Source organism: Crocuta crocuta, unplaced genomic scaffold, assembly GCF_008692635.1.
Source record: "Crocuta crocuta isolate KB4526 unplaced genomic scaffold, BGI_CrCroc_1.0 scaffold598, whole genome shotgun sequence".
Lineage (NCBI taxonomy): Eukaryota > Metazoa > Chordata > Mammalia > Carnivora > Hyaenidae > Crocuta > Crocuta crocuta.
The window spans coordinates 374,659-382,864 of NW_027532848.1; positions in this window are offsets into that span (position 1 = coordinate 374,659).

Here is an 8,206-nt window from a genome sequence, read left to right on the forward strand (position 1 = left end):
GTAAGAGTGACGGTAGAGGAATTTGTGAAGAATCTGAGGATGTCTTCACGTTATTGGATGATATTTTGGCACCTGGCCACATCTGTGGAGACCTGAAGTTCAGGGAGTCTTATCCTTCGATGAGTGGTCACTACTGGGTTCTAGAGTCTGTGGAAGTAAGACTGGAGTAAGCAGTAACCTTGACCTGTGTCACAGAAACTTGTATCTTTTCTATGTGTCTTCAGGCATCTTTTTATTAATCCCATCACTGGGATCTTTATGCCTCTGCATAACATCTCCACTCTCCATCCTGATCCTCAAAACTGTTTGGCTTAAGAATGACATCACATGAAGACTATTGTAGACCATTTCTCAATATGGCAGTTCTTTATGGTAGCCTTTTAACATTTTTAATGCCTTTACATTTAATTCCAGTCTTGCCTGGCATTGATGATGTGATTAATAAAAATAGTAATGGGGTGAGGCTTAGAAGGATGAGGAGAGTTACTCAGGTTATCCATTTATTTATGTGTTCATTCAAGTTGTCAAAGAGGAAAAACTTTTCCTCTATCCCCTTAAGTTCAGTACTTAAGAGCCTGTGAATTAAACTGACAAAAGGCAGATTATCAAGAGAAAGGGCAAAATTTATTTATGTATGTACACAGAAGGATACACACAGAAAATACAGTTCAAAGAAGCTGTTCGAACTTAGAACTTGTATACCATCTCAACAGAGAGAGTGGGTTAGGATTTCATGGAACAATAAATGGTGGAAAGTGACGGAGAAATATATGGGGGAAATTAATGGAAGGTAAGGTGTGTTTTAGTAAGGTCTCTTTATGCAGTTTCTCATCCTGACACTAGCTTCCCATTTCTGGTAATAGGTAGGAGTCATTCTTCCTCCCTGCTTTGGGAAGCCTCCTTTAAAGGGCAGTTTAAAATAAGTTGAATTCCTTTTTAAGGTTTTGCTTTTAGGCAGAAAGTGGAGTGCAGAGGAACATCTATTGGTTCTCAAAGATCTTCAAATTATACATATGCCCCAGTGGTATAATTTGGATCTCTTCAACATGTTTTTTTCACTCAGTACACACGTACCAAACACATGTTACATGACAGGCATTGGGAATATAAGAGTGCACAAAATTAACTCCATACCCTCATGAAACTTGCATTCTAATACAGAGCCAGACAATAAATATATGATATTTATTTCTTACATTTATTACATACCTATACCTGTGATTTCAGATAGTGTTTCTGTTCTAGAATTAAAACTGCCTATGGGGATAGAAAATTATTTTGAAGGTGGACTAGTTTAGATTAGCAGACATAGCTTCTGTAGGAGGCAATATTTGAGAAGAGATGAGAGTTATTTAAAGTACCAAGCCTGGTGAATATTTGGGGGAAAAAGTATTCCCAGAAGAGGAAACAGGAAGGACAAGGGCACTGAGATCAGAAGAGACTTGACTTCTACAAGCAATAACATGGATCACAGTATATGAGGAGGATGGAGAGGGAATGAGGTGGGAGGGTAGGCAAGGGCCAGATTCTACAAGAATTTATCTTCCAGGATAAGGATCTTAATTCTGTCTGTAAGTTTCATGGGACACCACTGGAGAATTTAGAGCAGGAGAATGAAATGAGCTGATCTGTCTTCTTCAAAGAGCTTTCCTGTTGCTGAGTAGAAATTAGACTGAAATGAGACAATAGTGATCCAGAGAGTTGACATTGATAGCCACCGTAATAGTCCATGTGAGAGGTGGTGGTGGTTCAGGCTACGATGTCATAGTGGGGCCAGTGAGAGACCTTGGACTGAGAGTACTTTTCACAGGCACAGGAGGTAAGATTTGCTGTGATGAATTAGATGTGTGGTATGAAAATAAGTGAGGCTTGTTTCTGCGTTCTTGGCTAGGGGAGATGTAGGAAAGTGGAGGGAAAATGGTAGGTCCAAGGAGAGATGAAATCAAGAGTTTTATTTTGACCATGTTCATTTCAGAGACTCATTAGACATCCAAGTGGAGATCCTGGGAAGGAAGTTGGATAAACAGATGAGTCCAAAGCTGCAGAGTAAAAATGGGACTTGAGATATACAAATGAAAGTCATAGGCCTATATATGGGTTTTAAAGACATGGGACTGATTGAGGTCTCCTAGCAAGAGAGTGTGGAAATGAGAGCAGGTGGCTAGGAACTGACCACACATATCAAAGAAAAGACAAAGAAAGGAGAGGGAAAAGAAAACATGCGAAAAGAAGAGTAGGAAGCAATAGCTATGATATGTAAGAAAAACCAGGTAAGTGTGAGGTTCCTGGAACCAAATGAAGAGAGTGCTTCAAGATATAGGGAATGACAGTGTCAAATGCTACTGAAAAATTCAATTACACACACACAAAAGAATCATACTGGATTTAGCAATATAGGACTCATAGTTGACTTTGATGAAAGACATTTTTATTGGAAGCATGCCTCCAAACCTCTTTGTAGTTTGTTACAAAGAGAATGAGAGGTGATAATGCACAGACAGTGGTCGTCACTGTACAGATATTACTGTCATTCATGCACTAATTAAACAATATGTGTTGAGTATTTACCATGTTCTATGTGTTACAAATGGCACATCCTCACTCTATTAGGGGAGGACAGCACTGAAATCATCATAGTACTCCAAAATAGTTGCAGTAAAATCTGTGAGAGAATCAGAGAAGTCTAAGACCAAGTTTTAGAGGGAAGGTGGCAGATGAGCTTATTTGGAAGATGCAGTAGAAGTTTGCTAATATAGAAGAAGAAGAAGAAGAAGAAGAAGAAGAAGAAGAAGAAGAAGAAGAAGAAGAAGAAGAAGAAGATCAGAAGTGAAGACAACAGCTTGAGTAACCATGAAAGTGTAAAATAGTATGGCCTGTCCTGGAAATGCCAAGAAATTCCACATGATTGGACACATAATGAGAGGTATAAGGTGAATACAGTGATAAGGTCAAAGAAAGGCAGTTTGGAGAAACTGGCCAAGTGAGAGTGAATAAAGATACATATTCAAATATCCATTTCAGAGAGCTTACATAGGATGGATAAGAGGAGAGAGACACTAGTGTCACAGAGTCCAATTAGAAAGTTCTAATAATATTTCAGAAACATGAAAAACCCATAGAAATCTATTGCAGCTTATCCAGTCCCCAAGGTTGAACAATTAAGCACATTTTCCATTGTTGTGCCCATGATACTAACATATTTAATAACTGCAGTGCCCTGTTGAGGCCCAAAATAAATAAAAACATTCTACTCATTCTGTGTTAAAATGTGGTGGCTGAAAGTTAAAGCTGCTTCCTAGCTAAACAAAAAACATGTGATCTGGATTAATTTCTATTATAAGTTAGCAACACATTATTGACATCTATGCTTGCACAGTCAAAAAGAGAAAGTGGTCTCTGGTGAGTATCTATGTTTTCAGCACAAATCAAATGAGACAGTAAATTATTAGAAATGTTAATAGGTTAATAATAATGCAGTGAAAATTTTAATTGTTTTATTTGGATTTAGTAAAGGAAAATATGTTGAAGTATATGTGCATATAATAATGTGATTTATTTTTGAGAGGAAGAAAATGAGGGCATGAGGTCAGAGTTTGATAATGAGCCTCAAAGCTCTAAGTAAATTCCTGAACTGAATAAATTCCTCAGGATTTCCAAGAGTCACTTGTGAAGTTGAGAGAGGTAAGGAAATATACAGGAATAAAAACAGCCAACTTTGTCACAGGAGTCTGACTGCTGTAGTAGTTATCTGTGTTGTGGCTGAGCTCCTCTGGTTGAGAAGATACTAAGATGGTTTCTAAAATGGACAGACATTTTGTTGCCTGGATATAGGACAAGGGAGTCATATAGGACTCATCAAAGTCATGTTATCTTCCATCCTCCCATGAACAAGGTGGAGATCCTGCAGAGCCATGTGGTATTTACCGTATTTCATTGATTCTAATATGCATGTTGTTTTTAACATCTCTGAAAACAGCTATGTCTCATAGTGTATGTTGTTGCAGTTATGAATTACTTTTTATGCCTGCACAGGTACAAAATAGATCATAAGTATTCATGTTGTAGTCAATTAAATAGCTAAATGGATTTCTGTGCACTCTTATGGTGTTAAACAGAATGTTTGGATAGTTGTGTTCTAGTCTTAACTGTTATTAACTGGCTAGATTACTGTAATTTACTTAACTAATATGGCCTTCAATTTCCTGATCAGTAAAATTACAGCATGGGTTCCTCCTACTCCAATAGTCTGAGAAGTCTTTAAAATACATGTGTGCAAATGATAATATTACTTGAAGTGGGATGCCAGGTACCCACTTACCACTAGGTGAGGGAGAGGAGAACTTGACTGGAGGCTGTGATTTCCCAAGGAGATTGTTAAAAATGTCCAGGTGAGGAAAGCTGAGACAGAACAGATGCTAAATGCATGGTATCTAACCCTCAGAGTTGAAAAAAACAAAATAATTTTTCATCTGTGTAGTCTAAATATCAGTAGGCTACAAATCAGTATCCTCCACCATAATTGTTTTCTTTCTGAAAACTAAAGTCCAGGCTTAATCACATTCCCCCCCCTATTTACATGTTTCTGATTGTGCTTCACGCCTCTAAAATCTGCATTCCTTAGCACAGTATCCAAAATGCATTAACATTTCTCTGTCCCCAGCGACCATGCCACATTTACCCTCAGCGCACCCTGTAAGCCCATCACACACCCTTCCTGCTGCTCCGAGGACAGCAGGCACTCTGCTCCACTGTGTCTTCGCACATGTGTCTCCTGTGTGATTGCCATCCTCTTCTCTAAATCACTCTCCCCAGACCAGCAGCTTCAGCATTATCTGGAGATTTGTTAGAAATATAGAATCTCAGGCCCCATCCCAGATCCACTGAATCAGAAACACTAGGAGTGGAGCCCAGCAGTCTGTATTTTAACAAGCCTTCTAGGTGATTCAGGGTATACTCAAGTTTGAGAACCGCTGGTCTAGAGCATTCTTTTATAATTCTCTTCTAGCAATTATTGGATTGAATTACGGGGACAGAATCTCCTTGAAAGCCAAGAACATTTCTTTGCCATCTCTCTGTCTTCAGGGCATAGTACACTATTTGGCCCATAATTAAAGCCCAATAAATGCTTTCTGTGCCAATAAGTCAGTTAATCAAATATACGGTCCCTGCCCTTGAGGTATCTGAAATTTGTTTGCCGAAGAAAAAAATATATAACCGTATAGATTAACGAGAGAATAATTTATTGCCATCTCTAATAAAATGCTAGATTCTACAATAAATGCTAGACACTGTCACTGGGTAACAATTGGATCAGGATTTGAGATAAAAGAAAGGTTATTGGTGATTAAGTCACCTGGGGAAAGCTTTGCCACGGAGGTGGAGAGTTGAAAGCAGAATATTGTACAGTAGTCTAAGCGGATGGAAGCATAGTTTTGGGCTGACAAGTACAAACAGTAGTCAGCCCTGGATTTTAGGCTCTCCAGATGGGGCTTGATATAATAATAGGGAAAAAAGACTCTCTGAGGTGGTAGCAAGCTCTGCATTTAGATCATATCCTAGGATAATCCCAAGAAGAATACAGACCCATATAACTGAGATTTGACTGAACAGGGACCTGACATAACACAAATAGGAAAGCCATAGATTATCTCTGAAGCTTTCAGCTTGCCACAAAAATAATTTTGGATTGCAAGCATTAGTTTCTGTATGAACCCAAAGAAAGACATAGCTTATCCCTTTAACAAAGTGTCTCATTGTTCATCATTCTGCAGTTGTATTTACCAAAAATATTTTAGAAATATTAGTTGGTATGTTTTACTCAACTCTAAGAAGTAATAGCTCTTATAAACAGATTGTTTAAAGGAACAGGCCCATTTGTCTTTGAGAAAAGGCAAGGAGAAACGAAAAGATTGGAACATGTGTTTCTGCTCAGATAGCAATAAAATATGGGGTGAGTTCCTGTCTTTCAAAATGTATTTTCTCCATCCCTCTGTATACATACCTATCCCAGGATTGCTATAAAATAATACATTGTGTGTGTGGAAGTGGTACCGTTTGGGCTGTTGGGTGGATCATTAAAATGTATTTCTCATGTAAGACTGGAAAAATGACTGCACAGCCATTTCTTTAGTCATTGTGTATAGAATGTCCATTTTATTTACTCACATCGAGTTTGAGTGATATGACTTTGATTTTGGATACTTCTGATGGGATATTCAAGGAGACGTTCATTTTCCTTCTTCTGCATCTGACCTGGTAACATTTGCATCCTCTTTTCTGGCCAGGAGGAATAGCAATTTTATAAACTAGCATGACTTTACAGAGTTGTAGGTGGTAAACATCCCACCACCAGATTTACCTAAGAACCTGAAACAAAGTTCTTTAAAAGGAAATAGGATGTCCTTCTGTGACTACACTGGAATTTTGCATGCAGCATTATGTTTTTTCTCCTGGGGGAGTTAGCCATGTGGAACTGAAGCCATTAGCCAGTTTTTAAGTGGATAAATACTATCGCCTGGGAAAAGGGGCAAACAGTGTACTCTCTCCAGTTAGAGATTAGAGGAAGAGGAATAATATGAGTAGTTGTATTTATCAAAGCCTGGAAGGACTGTTTTATTTTAAATTTTAAACCCAAATATGTAGCTTTTGTGACTTCAAAATCAACCATCACATATTGTTTGTATGATGACAGAAGGAAAACTCTTGGATTTAAGTAGACAGTATATCTCTCATTCTTTTGTAATGTGGAAACTAGATGATTCCAGAATCAGCTTTAACCCCAGTTTTCTGCACTCTGAGTTTGGGTTTTTCATTTGCATTGTCACAGGAAACTTTTATGGAAGAACAAATGAAATTTTGATAGGCAAAATGATTTTTGAAAATGTATAGGGCTTGATCTTAGAATAAATGAAACTGGAGAAGACCTAAGTTGTAATATTGAAAATGTAGTAGCCATTCAAAAGTAATTATCTTGCAACATGGTCTTTTTTCCCCCTTTATCTGGTGGAAGTGACTGGTTAAATTTTGATGTCATTGGTATTATTTGAGTGTCTTTGTCAAGAATTCACCTTATTCAGCTCTCATTTATACCGAAAGTATTTTAAGCAATGTGTAAGAGCTTATGATGGAAAAATTAAAAGCAAGGTCATTAGGCAGAGGGGCAGAACTATCAGAAAGTAATAGGAAAATTACATTCTGCTAACCTCTTGGGTTAGCTGTTCCATGTATTCTGTAATTCTCCTTCTTGGCCCGTAACACAGAACCTTAGAATTGCTTCTGATTTGTCTGTATCACCCACTAGCCTACAAAAACTATTCTTGCATGAGGTCAAGATTGCTGTCTGCTTTACTCACCTCTGCATCACAGTGCCTGGAACAGACTAAGCAGTCCAAAACTGCCTAAAGGAAGATAAGAGAAACAGATATTTTTGGGAAGTCTGCTTATCCATGTGACAGCAGACTAATCAATTTTTCTCACTATTTTTTTTTGAATTTTTGAATTGTATAGTGACTCTCTTCCAGTCCTAATAATCTGTGATTCGATAATTTCCGCAATCACATTTTCTTTAATAAATTTTGCATCACGTTAGCTATTTTTATACAAAATATTACTTTGCTCTAATTTCTTTTTCACCCTAGGAAATAAAAGTATTAAGTGAATTTCCCATTTTCGTGAGCTATTGATACACATCACTGTGGGGTATCTCCATGATTAACTTTCATACCGCATATTCAACAAGAGTTTAGCGAAGATATCATGTATCAGAGCCCCCTGTCTGTAGAGATGTTTGAATAGAGAAGAAATGCATAGCACAGGATGATGGTGAGGGCATAAAGTCTTTAAATGCAAAAACTTACTGTAGCTGTTGATTTTCCTCAGGCAAATTGAGTTTAGACAGGGGAAAGGGGGTGGAAGCTGAGTAAAAAGGACACAAACTGAATCAAATAACATGAGATTTTAGCTGACAAGTAACTACCAGTTTGTTCATAATATGAAAATTATATTGGTTCAACTTTGAAAATTTTTGAGGAATATAGAAGAGCATTAGAGAAGAAATAAATCTCTCCTTTAATATCACTTTCCACAGAAAATCACTTTTAACAGTCTAATGTATTTCCATGTTAAAACATGTTCCAAAAGTCTTTTATTCTGTTATGTACATATGGATTTAAAACCTCCCTATTTTTATGAAAATGAAATGATACAC